Source organism: Podarcis muralis, chromosome 7 (assembly GCF_964188315.1).
Source record: "Podarcis muralis chromosome 7, rPodMur119.hap1.1, whole genome shotgun sequence".
In the NCBI taxonomy this organism is placed as follows: Eukaryota; Metazoa; Chordata; class Lepidosauria; order Squamata; family Lacertidae; genus Podarcis; species Podarcis muralis.
The window spans coordinates 48821511-48837411 of NC_135661.1; the positions used below are offsets into that span (position 1 = coordinate 48821511).

Below are 15901 nucleotides of genomic sequence, written 5' to 3' on the forward strand. Positions count from 1 at the left end.
GCTCATCTTTCTCACAAGCAGTTAGATGAGTTGCTGTTGGCCATTCACGGAAATTACATTATATCATATGCTGGGGATTGCTTCATTTCTATGGAGAGCGAATTGCAGGTCCTCATCCAATTTACTCCCCACTGTAGCACCTCTTCCATGTCACCTGGCTATTTTGAGGAGGAGGAGAGTTGGGTGTCATCAGCACATGAATAATCTTGCTTCGTGATTTCATGTAGACATATGGAAGACAAACTGAAATTTTGTGGGGTGCCATGGGGCTGAGGAGAGGTTTCACAGCATCACCACCTGGAATCAGAAAACTGAGAAGCAGGAAAACTATTCAAGAGTGCCCTAGTCTCCAATCCTGATAGTATGTCTAGACAGTGGTGGAGGAACCCTTTCCGGCACCCGGGGCGGCGCAGCCCGTATGGACTGCGCATGTGCAGCATTCCACGCATGCACACTCTGTATGGAATACCACACATGCGCACTCCATATGGACTGCCGCTCACGCGTGGCAGCCTTATGGGCTGCTGTTTGCTCGTGGCGGTTATACGGGCTGCCGCTTGCACGGCGTCCATACAGGCTGCCACTTACATGGAGACTGTACAGGCTGCCCGTACATCACCGTGTGAGAGGCAGCCCGTACGTATGGTGCACAAGAGTGGGGGGAGGCCGGGGCCATCTTGCCACTGCTCCCAGAGTGGCCCCTGGGGTGGCTTGCCCGCTCTGCCCCCCCCCCCTTCCTATGCCCCTGTGTCTAGAAAGATACTGTGGTCAAATCTCTAGTCAGCCATGAACGTCCCTGGGTGCCTTTGGCCAGCCAGTATAAGCCTACAGGGTTGTTGTAAAGATCAAAGGTAACACACCTTGATTTTCTTGGAGGAATTATGGGGGGGGTGGGGGGTGAATAAAATGTATTTGTAAGTGTTATGGCAAAAGAAGGAGGGAAATGATACATTGGCAATAATTCAAAATATTATCACTTTATTCTTGAGAGCCTAAGACATATGGATAAAATTTTTGATTTACAGGGTAACGTCCAATGAAGTCCACCCACTTGGGCAATGACGTCTAGTTTCTTCTTTCTCTCTTCTTCTCCACATTTGTATCCAAATGCTGCTTCAGATGGTCCTCCAGGGCAAATTTTGGAGGTGGCACTAGGAGATCATGAAGAGGAGAGGAAGAAACCCCTTGTGTAAGCAGATGCCTACTACACTGTGTCGGATCTCACATAGAGAGTTCTGTACTGTATTATTGTATAACTATTTTGACATGGGACATGGGTGGCGCTGCGGTCTAAACCACTAAGCCTCTTGGGCTTGCTGATCAGAGGGTCGGCGGTTCGAATCCCCGCAACGGGGTGAGCTCCCGTCCCAACTCCTGCCAACCTAGCAGTTCAAAAGTACATCAAAGTGCAAGTAGATAAATAGGTACCACTCTGGCAGGAAGGCAAACAGCGTTTCCATGTGCTTCTCTGGCTTTGCCAGAAGCAGTTTAGTCATGCTGGCCACATGACCTAGAAAAACTGTCTGCGGACAAACGTCAGCTCCCTCGGACAGTAAAGCAAGATGAGCGCCGCAACCCCAGAGTTGTTTGCGACTGGACTTAACTGTCAGGGGTCCTTTACCTTTTTTTATTTTGACATACTTCATTAGGGACGCGGGTGGCGCTGTGGGTAAAACCTCAGCGACTAGGACTTGCCGATTGTATGGTCGGCGGTTCGAATCCCCGCGGCGGGGTGAGCTCCCGTCGTTCGGTCCCAGCTCCTGCCCACCTAGCAGTTCAAAAGCACCCCCGGGTGCAAGTAGATAAATAGGGACCGCTTTATAGCGGGAAGGTAAACGGCGTTTCCGTGTGCTGCTCTGGTGCTGGCTCACCAGCTGCAGCTTCATCATGCTGGCCATGTGACCCGGAAGTGTCTTTGGAAGGCGCCAGCTCACAGCCTCTAGAGCGAGATGAGCACGCAACCCTAGAGTCGGACACAACTGGCCCGTATGGGCAGGGGTACCTTTACCTTTACTTCATTGCAGGCTAAGGATATTAAAAGATGCATTGGTTTGGAATATCAGCTAATTTTAAAAGGTAAAGAATGGATCCCAACACCCCCTGAAAAAAAGGAAGAAAGGAAGATAAAAAGCAAGGAGGGAAGGAAGAGGTTATATATAACTTGCATTGTCCATAATAGTGCATTTTACGTGTACAGCTCCAAGCTGGGAAGACTTAGAAAATAGCAATTAAAATGTGACATTTAACTAGGGGAAACTAATTGAAACAGTAGAACCTTGACCTTTGTTTCAAGTATGTTTGGTAAGGTTTTAGTGTGCAATAAGAATGGTGGAGACCAGTGGGTCACTCTGCAATTTGTAGCCTTTTTTGAGATAGCAGAGGTGACCAATGGGAAGTACAATAAAAAATAAAAAGTGATCAAAGGGAAACTGAGGAAGAGATCATGGAGGCCAAGGTGTCAGAATCTACCTGTGTTTCTGAAAGCCAACTTAAAGTAAGATAAAAACACCACTATCTCCCTCCCCTCAGCTAAATAATCTAACAATTGTGTAGGTATCATAACCCTGTTGTAGAGGGACAATATTGTTGCTTCGTGTGTTTGACCTGATAATATCACATTCAAGCTGGTATCTTACATTTGGGACACACTGTTTTCTATTACACATTTTCTGCTATGGTATCCTGATCTTCTAGTCTGCCTGTTTCCCAGGCTTTATTTCTTAGATTGCCTTTGAAACATATTGATTATGGTTTTATTAGCAAGAGACATAGACTTAGATATGGGAGAGAAAATCAGTTGTTGTTTTTTTGTTTGGTTTTTTGTTTTGTTTTTGTTTGTTTTTTGGTGGAGATGCCGGGGAGAGAAAATCAGTTGTTTGCATTGAAAGGCAAACTTACCTAATCTGCATTTTCCAAAACAATACACAGACAAAAACACAGTTATTGTTTAAAAAAACAAACCCAATTCTCCTGTTTTTGCAAATGCATACAGAACTACATAAACTAGGGTAATGTGTGCATTAAAATGTACATATTAGTGAAAATAACATACAAACATTTGTTTCTGGGAAAATTCCTTTGCTAAATTGTGCAACTCAGTCATAATTGCATATAAAAATAAGTATAGCAAGAGAGAATTGCACAAAAATGCTGGCAAATTTTCATCGGGACTTTTAAGAACATAACAAACTGAAGCAGAAATATGGATAAGTGAATTTAAGATAGGAAACATGAGGAATTGGGTTCAACAACATTAGGAGGGCTGCTTGAGTGTGGTGAAGTATAAGATGGAGCCATCTCCTATTTTACACACAAATGCTGATTGAATTGGCAGTTGAATTTTATTTTGACACTGGCAATGTTCTCCTGTGGGCAACAGGCTAGCTTTAGTGGGAACAGGCAAACTGTCCCCAAACACTTTGTCATCATTCTTTGGTGCCTGAGATGTTCACCTCACCATGACCAACAACAGGGCAGCCTGGAAAAACAGGAGCCACTAAATTAATCTCAGACTTTTGGTGAAATTCTGTGGCAATTCTACTTTCAAACATCGTGAAAGAGATACTGAATCTTGTATAAAGATATAAGTATCAGATAGTCATTTAAAAAAAGAAGGCAGCAAAAATTGTTTCAGGAAATAAGTGCTTGAAAATCCAGTTGCCAAATACCTGTAATTCATAATTCATCTCAAGTATTTTCAAAACCCATATCGCATTTAATAGGCCTCCCTCATAGGAAGCTGAATCTTTTTATGATTCCCAAAGTAGAATTTCTCACCTGAGTAGTATTTATGGTCAGCAGAAACCTTTGATGTTGAGAGGGGTTTACCTCTCCCAGAACACACCACTAATTGAATATTCTTTTTGGTACTCACGGATGAATAATGGTTGGCCCCAAGCTATTTAATGCTGAGTTTGAAATGCATATAGTGGGGGGAAAGAATGCAATGTTAGAGGTATTTACAATATGAAGTTCTGTGTGGTAATCAAAATTTGGATTCAACAAGGATCACCCTCACGAGACACTTTGCAGTGCATCTATAATTATAATATAATGAATGATAATAGTTTGTGGTGCAAAAAAACCCCCAAAACCCTGATGTGGGAAACATAAGCCCCTATACAACCCCAAGGAAACCGAAGTTGCTGATGCAAGATAGCAAATCTAAGAACTGATGCTTTCTTATTCCATAAAGGGATAGGAGAGGAGGAGATTAACCACTGCAGCTTCATTGGCTTAGAGAAATCCAAAGGTCCAAGCACATGCATGAAACTTCTTCATGTTCAGGTTTACCACTGAACATGTGAAATTTAAACATAGGAACAGGAGCAGTGCATGCATGTAAATCCCACCCAAACTTCCCTGCATGTATTGCTTCCATCCACTCAGTTCCCCAACCTTCCTGCATTGAGTAGGGAAGGTATGCAGTGGGCTTTTACTTGCATTTTCTTGAATATGAATAGAAACCTCTGCACATTTGGGGATCCTGATACAGCAGGTCACTGATCAACCAGGCTTGTATTCAAGTGTCCACATTTAAATATCACATTTTCAGGTGAAGGCCTGAACATAGCATCTGTAGAATGCATAGGATCTCTTGAAAGAATTTGAGAAATCATGCAAGGTGATAGTGCCCAGTGACACAACTCTTCTGCTGGTGATACAAGGAACAGGTGAAGTGCAGTCACATTCACTTTCATGGTATTCTGTGGCTCTTCCAAGGCCAGAGGATGTGTATTTGTGGGCATAAATGCACCTGCAAGCAATTTCTGCTAACAAACAATGGGACTGAGAGTTTCCCTTTTGAGATTCATTTCATATGCCAGCCCCACTTGCCACCATCATGAGTCTTTGCAGGATTTCAGGTCATGCACCTAGCCTAGAAGCTGAACAGGTGTGGATAAGCATTCCAGATGTTGCTGAACTACAATTTCCATCTGCCCCAGCAAATGTAGTCAATGGCCAGGGATGATGGAAACTCAAGTAGCAGAAGAGTTTGGATTTGATATCCCGCTTTATCACTACCCGAAGGAGTCTCAAAGCGGCTAACATTCTCCTTTCCCTTCCTCCCCCACAACAAACACTCTGTGAGGTGAGTGAGGCTGAGAGACTGCAGAGAAGTGTGACTGGCCCAAGGTCACCCAGCAGCTGCATGTGGAGGAGCGGGGAATCAAACCCGGTTCACCAGATTATGAGTCTACCTCTATTAACCACTACACCACACTACACCACACTACACCACCACACCACACGAGCCAGTAAGTGGTGTGGTTGGGGAGAGGGTGCAGCTTGGGTAAAGTTCTGAGGGCCAGGTACAGGAGCTTGGAAGGCCACTTTCAGCCCTAAAGTCTGAAATTCCCTTCTACTATTCCAAACAAAAGTTAATGACAGACCCATGGTAAACTATGTACATTTGCTAACCACTGAACAGTCATTGCATGGTGTATATTCTACACATGTAGGCTCTATATTCACAACTATGGATGACAGAAAGTAAGAGGAGGAGGGACAGAATAAAGGAAAGAAGGAAGGAAATGGAATTTCACCACTAAATGACATACTATGATCCTCACGTTTATTAGGCCTACATAATATACTTCACAAAATTTATTAAGCCCCTCTCTATCTCCTTCTCTTTGAGGAGAATGGTGCTAAAATTGCCCTTAAAAGAAGACAATTGCTTTTCTTAAAAAAAGAGTTTTTTCACAGCAAATCAAAAGTGGTTCGCAATTCTTTCTAGCTGTACTTCACTGCCAGCTTTCAATTAAGTAAAACCAGCTTTTGACTTCCAACAAATCCCAGAGGTTGTAAGCCTGGAAAATGGCTTTATACTGATCACTTCTTTTATATGGATTTCTCATATTTTAATGGCCTGAATAAGTATGAATACAGCTTTACCTCTTTGGTAATGCTCTGATGGGAATGGAATGGTGCTGTTGCTTTCCAGTAAGGAGAGAGCCAGGTGGTAGGTAGGTTGGCATGCAGAATATGCACTGGCAGAAGCACCAGATTGGCTCTGCCACTGTGTTTGCCCCACAGTAAGCAACAGTGACCCACCTGCCAGGAGCCTAGCACAGAGGCTCCACTTTGCCTGGTGAGTTACTACTGCCTAGTATCCTGCCCAGGCTGAGGTCTCTGCGTTAGAATAGGCTGTGAACAATGCAGGAGGAAGATTCACTGTCTGGGTACATTTAATGTCTATAATAAGCAGTGTCCAGAACTACCACAAGTGTTCTTGGGAGCTGGAGCCTTCACAATGCAACTTTCCCATAGGATGCTTGGATACCTTCAAAGTGTAAGTGGTTTTGAAGAGCGCATCTTTAGACACAACTGTTGTTGGATGCCGTTATCACCAAGGAATAGACTGATGCTGCAATGCTGCTCCCTATTCTCTAATTACAAATGATTTCCTAGAATGGACAGGGAGAAAGGAATGTACCAAGAACCAGTCACTCACTTTAGCTCATTTTCTTTCCTCTTTCTCTCTCAGAACTCTAAGAAGCTCGTTCCCTCTGTCAGAAGACAGATTCCTTTGGGGCTCTTTATCCTTTTCTTCTGGGTGGAGAGAGAATTAAAGACATCCAGCCATCTCTCAGGGGCATGGAGCTGTTGCTTAAATGTTAATTGCTTTCCTATTGCTTTCATTGCAGATGATTTTTTTTTTAAAAAAACAACAAACTCATCAAGTATGATACTATTTTTATTTGCCATGTTTCATGCATTTTCATGGCACACTTTAGTCAGCAGGAGAAGAGGAGGCCATGCTGTTTAACAAGGCAATTTGCAGCCCACCAAACTGCATGCAGCCTACTTATGATAAAAAGCATATCAGTGGCCCAGGGGTGCCAGCAGGGTAGGATATTGGGGCAGAGATCCAGAGCCCCACTGAACAGAAGAGCAGAAGGTCCCCCAAAAGCTAAGGATTTGCAAGTCTGTCCAGTTCAGTTTCTCCTTTTTCCCAATCTTCAGTTCAGTTCTCCACATTTTCACATCAGTTTGTGGAGTTGGAAGGCACCTTTGGGGTCATCTGGTCCAACCTTCTACAATGAAGGAATAATAATAATATTATAATAATTTATTATTTATACCCCGCCCATCTGGTTGGGTTTCCCCAGCCACTCTGGGCAGCTTCCAACAAAGTATTAAAATACAGTGGTCTGTTAAATATTAAAAGCTTCCCTAAACAGGGCTGCCTTCAGATGTCCTCTAAATGTCATGTAGTTGTTCTTCTCTTTGACATCTGGTGGGAGAGCATTCCACAGGGCGGGTGCCACTACTGAGAAGGCCCTCTGCCTGGTTCCCTGTAACTTGGCTTCTCGCAGTGAGGGAACCACCAAAAGGCCCTCAGCACTGGACCTCAGTGTCTGGGCAGAACGATAGGGGTGGAGACTCTCCTTCAGGTATACTGGACTGAGGCCGTTTAGGGCTTTAAAGGTCAGCACCAACACATTAAATTGTGCTTGGAAACGTACTGGGAGCCAATGTAGATCTTTCAAGACTGGGGTTATGTGGTCTTGGCAGCCATTCCCAGTCACCAGTCTAGCTGCCGCATTCTGGATTAGTTTTGCTTCCAGGTCACTTTCAAAGGTAGACCCACATAGAGCGCATTATAGTAATCCAAGCAAGAGATAACTAGAGCATGCTCCATCTTCCATGTGACAGCACTTTAGATATTTGAAGATGGCTATCATATATCCTCTCAGTCTCCTATTTAGCAGGCTAAATATACCCAGTTCCCCCAAGCATACCTCAAAAGTTTGGTTTTCATACTCTTCTTCATCTTGGTTGCCCTCTGCAGACATTCCACCTTATCAATATCCTTCTTAAATTGTGGCAGCCAAAACTGGACACAATATTCTAAGTGGGGTCTGACCAAGGCAGAATAGAGTGGGTGTATGGCTTCTCTTAATCAGGACTCTATATTTTTGCTGATACAGTGGTACCTTGGATTAAGAACTTAATTAGTTCTGGAGGTCCGTTCTTTTTTTTTTTTAAGAATAATTTTTTATTAACCGACCAATCACATCAAATCAAATTACATAAATTCCAAATTACACAGCCAAATTTTAAATTTTTGTTGGGGGTACCCTTATTTCAAGTTCCGAAGGGGATCCAATCAACTTCTTGCTTCTTACTGTGGTTTTAATGTCCACAAATCTAACCTTATGATGTTCACAGTACTATCCAGTCCTTTCTTATTGTTTTTCCACATCACTTGTTGTTATTTTCATATTTTTTTCCTTTCTCTTTGTGAGAAACTGTTTAACCTGAAACTGTTCTTAACCTGAGGTACCACTTTAGCTAATGGGGCCTCCTGCTGCTGCCGCGCGATTTCTTTTCTCATCCTGAAGCAAAGTTCTTAACCCGAGATACTATTTCTGGGTTAGCGGAGTCTGTAACCTGAAGCATCTGTAACCCGAGGTACCACTGTACAACCTAGAATTGTTGTTGTTTAGTTGTTTAGTCGTGTCCGACTCTTCGTGACCCCATGGACCAGAGCACGCCAGGCACTCCTCTCTTCCACTGCCTCCCACAGTTTGGTCAGACTCATGTTTGTAGCTTCGAGAATACTGTCCAACCATCTTGTCCTCTGTCGTCCCCTTCTCCTTGTGCCCTCCATCTTTCCCAACATCAGGGTCTTTTCCAGGGAGTCTTCTCTTCTCATGAGGTGGCCAAAGTATTGGAGCCTCAGCTTCAGGATCTGTCCTTCCAGTGAGCACTCAGGGCTGATTTCCTTAAGAATGGATACGTTTGATCTTCTTGCAGTCCTTCTTCCAACCTAGAATAGCATTAGCATTTTTTTGCTGCTGCATCATATTGTTGACTCATGCTAAGTTTGCAGTCTGCTAAAAATCCCTATATCCTTTTCTCAATCTGCTCATCCCAGTGCAAATTTCTCCTAATAGAAACATTTTCTGTACGACGTTCTGCCTAATATAATGCATTTTGTATGTTATCTTTATTTCTGTGCACACTGTATTTGGCTAGAGAACTGCATTGCAAAATTTGAAGAACCGGGATGCTTTTCTATCCTCATATTGTTTTGGAAAGGGCAAAATAGTTTGGTTTGCCTTTAAATGCAAACTGAATTCAATTTATTTCCCATCCCTACTTACCACATTACAGTGGTACCTTGGGTTACATAAGCTTCAGGTTACATACGCTTCAGGTTACAGACTCTGCAAACCCAGAAATAGTACCTTGGGTTAAGAACTTTGCTTCAGGATGAGAACAGAAATCGCACAGCGGCAGCAGGAGGCCCCATTAGCTAAAGTGGTGCTTCAGGTTAAGAAAAGTTTCAGGTTAAGAACGGACCTCCGGAACGAATTAAGTACGTAACCAGAGGTACCACTGTATATCCTAAGTAACATAATACACATCACCATCTGAGCAGCCACCTCCACACACACTGTAAGGCAGGGTGTTGGACTATATGCCCCCCAGAGTTCCTTCCAGTTCTACAATTCTATGAGTCTGTGATATTCTAGCATCACCTAATTTGCATGTCACTTCCAGGAGATCAGTACATCTGTTTGTATTGCCTGTTTGGGACAGGAAAGAGGTGCTATCCATCGCATGGGAGCCCACAATAGTTTTGCTAGTAAATCCAAGCAGGATAGTGACATGGGGCAAAGGACAGGAATCTGCCATTGTTATACAAATCTATGGAGCGGTACAAGGAATGACCTCAGCAGGAGGTCATGCTTAGAAGCTGTGGAACCGCATGCAACCCCCAATGTTGATTTTCCTGGCGTTTGCTAATGAACTTCAAAAGTCTGAAAATTGTAAATGTTTCTTCGTATTTCTTTCCATTTGCTTTAAGTGCAGCAGAACCTTCAAAGTGTACAAAGGAGATTTGAATATTTTTGGGGGGCGAGGGGGGGGATCCAACTGGACTAGGCTGATAGTTGGGTAGGTGAGGAGATAGCAGTGGCAGGCAGCATTCATTCAGCTCAAAAGGTCTGGATTCTACCTACACCTCATTTGGATCTCCTAAAACGGAATGTAAATGATTTGCAGACTCTGTATTGACCTCAAGGGTGAATGTAATCCCAACAGAAGGCAGAAGAGATGCATGGGACAATGGCAGGGAAGCAGTTTTCATTACCAAGGGGGGGGGGGATTCTAATACTTCACTACTCCCCCACTCTTTAATATATATCTTTCATATTTGCAATAATGACTGAATTTGCATCTAAACAACTTTGAATATTCTTGAGTTATCCTCACCACACCACCTCCTCTTCTGTATTACTGTATCCTACAAGGGCCTCATCTCACTCGATGACACATTTATTGCCCAGTGATAATTGAAAACTGGATGGAATAGCTTGAAGAAAAATGGAGAAAGAAGCAGATAGTTTTAGGAATCAATTTTCTTAGGGGTTGGGATGGGGGTTCATAAACAGTTAGGCACAATAGTCCTGCATTAGAATCCCATCTGGAGTTTTCTGTCTTTGCCCTGTTTCTATAAGTTAGTAGTAGCATGTGAATAAAGCTACATCATTCAAATATTATTATTTATGAATGCAGTCCCCTTTAAAAACAATGATAATTATTAGAATAATTTTAAAGAATATGTGACATTTGCCAGGAATTTGCAGAATGGGGGTGGAGAGAGTATACCCTATCACTAACAGAAATGGGAAACCTTTTGCCATTTTAAAACTGTTCTCCTATACAAGCAGATTTTAAAATTACATGTAGGTTCCATCCGGTCATGCAGCTATAATACATTTTAAAAAAAATTGTTTATAATAAACAATATAAAGAGCCTAATATTTTATACAAAAGTAAAATATGGGAGAAGAGCAGGTGTTTCTGCCTGTGATAGGTGACTATGTCAATTAGTTTCTCATTTTTTCAATCTTAAGTTTGGTTCTTCATATTTCCACATCATTTTGAATTATATATTTTTTTAAAGATCCTAATGAAAATTCATTAACATTTTAGTGTGACCCCCCAAAATATACACATTTTAATGCAGTTTTCCCTGATATAGTTTGTTTTTTTAATGTATTTTTATTAAAGATTTTCTTGGTTTACAAAAGCATGTGCAATGTCTCTCTTATCCCCCCCCCCCATGTAACATTTTTTACAAATCGGTTTCATTTGTTGAGACATTAGGAAGAAAAGGGGGAAAGAGTTGGAGGGGGGAAAAGATGAGTGGGGTGGGGTCAGGTGGCAATGTTTCTATTTTATTTAATATATGTGGGGCTTTGTGCCAGCGCTGCTTGTGCAGGTTCTCTGCTGTTCCTTTGGTAGTGAGAGAGGTTGGGGTTGGCCTAGGGTGTGGCTGTTCATTTGTGGTTGGCTGTGGTGGTCTTTGTTTTCATGTGTGAGTGGGGTGGGTGGGTGTTTTGGATCAGGGTAGCCATATTGATTTGTATGCTGTTGGTGGATTTTGTCATTGTCTTGTTGGGCTGTGTATGCGATAAAGGGGAGCCATACTGGGGTGAAGGTGTTTTCTTCTATTTGTCCCTGTGTCAGTTTCAGTTTATTGGTTAATTTTTCTAGTAAGGCTGTTTAACATACTATTTGCTACCATTGGTCCATGCTTACTCCTGACAGGTCTCTCCAGTGTCTGGTTATGATGTTTCTGGCCCCTGATATACAATTTGTCACTTTTTTTGCAAAGCAGTTTCCCCTAATACAATTACCTGGGGCAAGAAGTGCATTGCTAAATTTGGAGAAGTGCAAATTTCAAAGAACAACTGTGTTTCAGTTTGTGTATTGCTTTGGAAAGTGCATACTCAGCAAGTTCTCTTTTAATTGCGAACAGAAACAAATTTCTCCTCCATTCCTATCCAGGGGACACTGCTATGCATTGGATTGCTGATGTCTACTCTATTCCTTATAATTATTATCATCAACATCATAATCACTGATACATATAAGTAGTGAAGTCTTTAAGTGCTTTCCAGTAACACTTTTCTGCCTTACATCCATGGAAGGAATGTGTAACATATAACTCTAATGTCATTTGTCTCAGAGTGTTTGCTAACAGCTGTCAAATGATAGTAATAAGTTATGACAAATTGATTCAAGATCTGCTGGTGTCACTATATATGCCATCCATATTAAAACGCAATGATGTTTAATGATGCAAACATAGACTAATGCAGGGATGGTGGAGGAGATAGTAAATCCAAGTCAAGGTGAATTTGGCTAATCAGGCATGAACCATTGAAACAAGAAAAAAAGGCCTTCACGTATGATTCCCCCCATATCAAACTATTGACCTATTTCTTATAAGCATACCTGCAGCTGATCACTAGAGTAGCGAAAGACCATTCATTCATCCATTCATTCTCCCTTGTCCCTTGAAACTTAAGGCAAAGAAGTAACTAGTTTTGATTGATTAGGGCCGCCACTAAGTTTAAGAATTTTAGTCAGTTAGTTGGTTTTAATTGATTATAATGCCCAACAAACATGAAATGAAAAGACAAGACTCATATCTTTGGCTTTTAATGAACGACATTATTCTCTATGCCAAAGGATAAATGGACACAAACTGACATCAAAAATGACAATATTGAAAAATGGGGTGGGGGGGATTTCAGCCTCCCATGACACTCTGCAAGTTACGTTCATGTGGCCATCATTGAGGTTTGGACCGGGGTCCAGCAATCTCCACCTGTCCATCATGGGCAACCCATTGGTGCTGAAACTCATTTTCAGCCTTAAAATCAGCTCTAACATGACTAAGAAGTTTTCTGACATTCATCTATTTGCAACATATACAGACCCTTCTTTGCATCTTACTACCATTTGAATCAATTTTGCAAAATTGAAGTACATCTAAAGTAGTTAACTTTTTCCTAAGTTTGTATTTGGTATTGGGGGGAGGGGTTATGCAATGAACTCCTCTTAAGTAAGGAAGACCTGTATTGCTATTATTTCATTAAGATGCATACCAACTGAAAGAGGGGATAAGTCATCACCATGGTGATTTACTGAGAGGCTTGCATACTGATCAGTTGCGTCAAGCATAAATCAGCATGTGAGATGTAATGATGCCAGGGCCATTTGTTTTATGGTATTTTATCATTTTCAGGCTGAGGAAGTTTATTTAGGTGGTCCTGGAAAACTGGAATGAAATATGACCTCAGAGTCAGCTTTCTAAAGACATAGATCAACTCATTTTGCATCAAGTAAAAGTCTAAATTTTGAGATGTCTGCAAATTGTTGTCATGTGACTTGTGTGTCACCTCTTTTCCACTTCAATAGGAATGCAATGTCATTCAAACTCAATCACTTCACAGGAAAATTTCTGGCACTCTGCTCCACTCAGCCTTTCTTCCCACCCAGGGCGGCACTGCCTTCTGCCTGCCCCTCAGAGCTGCCACATCATATGGGGCTGGGCCTTGGTGGCAGCAGCCTCTCCTCTCTTCTCACCCATTTTCCAGCAGCCGCTATGAACTGCCCAAGGTAGGAGGCCAGTAGCAGCGGCCATGGAGAAGCCATGGAGACGCCACAGAATGCTCCCTCCCAACCGATGCAGCTGCCACTCAGAACAAGCGGCAGCTGATCCTCCTTCTCGAACATGGCAGCAGCAGCACTGGTGGGGAAAATAGGGACATTCCAGGATCAAATCAGAAGCCACGGTGGCTTTCATAATTCCAGGGCTGTCCCTAGAAAATTGGGACACTTGGAGGGTATGGTAAGTGTCATGATTGATGTTGCCAGGGCCTTTGATGGAACAGCACACCCACACTCTTTTGTGGCCCTGTCTCTTTTTCTGCCCTTTTAGATGTGGTGCTCATTTTATTGCTAGGCTGTACCCCCACGACAGCCATTTAAAATTATGCCTTTCGCCATGGCAACCACAGAAATCTGCTGAAGGGCACATGGCTGTAGCAACAATATATTAATAAGAAGTTTATAATGAGGTAAGCAAAATATCATTACAATTGCAAATATGTACATTTCAGCAAGGCTTACAGAGAACCATATGACACAACAATAATTATTATTGAATTGAAGAATTCACTAAGCAATTGACAACAGACAGGCTTCCAGATAAGGCCCTGTTTCAAGGCCCTTACTGCAATTTTCACAATTGCAGACCCTTCAGGTATCCCTATTTTCCAGGGATGTTCCTGATTTGGAGAAGCCATCCTGGTTTCTGATTTGATTTTATTTAATTTATTTATTATTTATATCCCGCCTATCTGGCTGGGCTTCCCCAGCCACTCTGGGCGGCTTCCAACAAAATATTAAAAGACATTCTCAACCATTTCTGGTATATCTTTGTCTGTGCATGGATCTCATAGATGGATGGCATAACTGTCTATTAAACCTCTAGTTCAAAATGAAACTAATTTTCCTCCTTGCATTTTAGCTCTGAGGATCTCCATGCCTCTCACCTTGAACCATTTGTGATTTATAAGAAACCAAGGTCCTTAACAGTAAAGTGCAAAAGGCACAAATAGATCTTAACCTGTTAGTTATACTCCACGGCTCAGAGCTGCCGAATAATACAAAATGAGGGGTTAATTTACTATTAAGATCAAGGTATGACATATTATAGATGTGTTTGTTCAACAATTTTAAGTTGACAAAATATGTCAACATAAAATATAGTTTAATATGGCCTTCTATTGCTATATACTTCTATCTCAAACACAAAGCTGAGTTCAGTGCTGGAAAATTCTAAAATCCCGTGGTTAAATCCTGTTACATCAGCTGGATCCAAACTGAAATACAGTATGAGAGCGGAGCAGTATTTAGCCACATAAGATATGCCTATAGACCAAACATGACTGGGGAGGTGGGCATGGTTAAATTATGTGGGAATGTTAAAATTCCTTGGGTTTCTTCTTCAGCCTCTGTCACTCAGGGTTCTCTTTAAGTCCCCAGCCACCAGCTAAATCCAGCTTGCCGAAATTATGGGAAATGCATGCCTTACTCATGAAACAAATCTTCTCATGGGGCAGTCGGATTGGCATGTGCTTCCACTTTTATTGGGAAAAGATGCTTCTCCTTCATAAAAGTGAAGGATAAGATTCCATATTTGCTCATCTTGACTAAACAGTTGAACGGCTGAGTTTTCATCTTGATGTCTGATGTCTTCCATGTTTGATACAAAGGTCACTCTCCTGTAGATAAACAGGCTGATGAGGGAGAAGTCTTCATTGTCGATTCAGAATTCATGTAGCTTATCCAACAAAAATTTAAAGAACCATTTAATAACCCACCATTTGGAAGAATGAGCAAATCCTTCCCACAGACCTGATTTTTGTTTATCTCTTGGGGGGACCTGTGTTTTGCTTTGTTGGCTTGCTTTTTCTACCCCCAATAGGGGCTTGCGTTCTTCCTAAAAAAAATGGCTCCCACTTAGGGATGGATTCTTCTACTTTTGCCCAGTAAAGAGTCTCAAGGTTAACAATGATCCTGGAATGTCCCACTTTTCCTTAGGATGTCCTTCATTTCATTGGAGAAATGTTAGAGCGTATGGAGTTATCTGACCCCTGAGCTGTCTGAAGGCAATCCTGCATAGGGATTATTATTTTTAAAATGTTTATTGTTTTGTTATGTTGGAAGCTGTCCAGAGTGGCTGGGGCAACCCAGTAAGATGTATGGGGTGTAAATACTAAAATTATCATTCTGGAATGAGACGTCCCTATGTTCATCGGAGAAATGTTGTAGGGTATGCAATTGGGAGGACTTCAGGAATGCTTATCTCTCCCAAAAGGTTATGTAATTCCACACAGATAATACCACTGCAAGGGTTGGAAATGATAGGTGCCCGGTGACATTGTGGACTGGCGTATAACAAGAGTTCAGTTTCCTTCTTCGTTCACATGGGGCATGTGAGTGAAGGAAAAGGCATGGAGGGTGTTCAACATGTATCAAGTAACTGCACGCAGCCTTGTGGATGACAGGATATAGAATCAAT

The 15901-nt window shown here is 42.1% G+C and overlaps 1 long non-coding RNA gene across 1 annotated transcript; it reads right to left on the reverse strand.

The window, feature by feature from the left end:
* Nucleotides 1-14132: 14132 nt before the first annotated feature.
* LOC144328425 (uncharacterized) lies at nt 14133-15339 on the reverse strand. Its single transcript, XR_013393652.1, has 2 exons — nt 15201-15339; nt 14133-15101 (listed from the first exon to the last, which is right to left on the reverse strand). It is a non-coding gene; the product is annotated as an uncharacterized LOC144328425 (long non-coding RNA).
* Nucleotides 15340-15901: the final 562 nt, after the last annotated feature.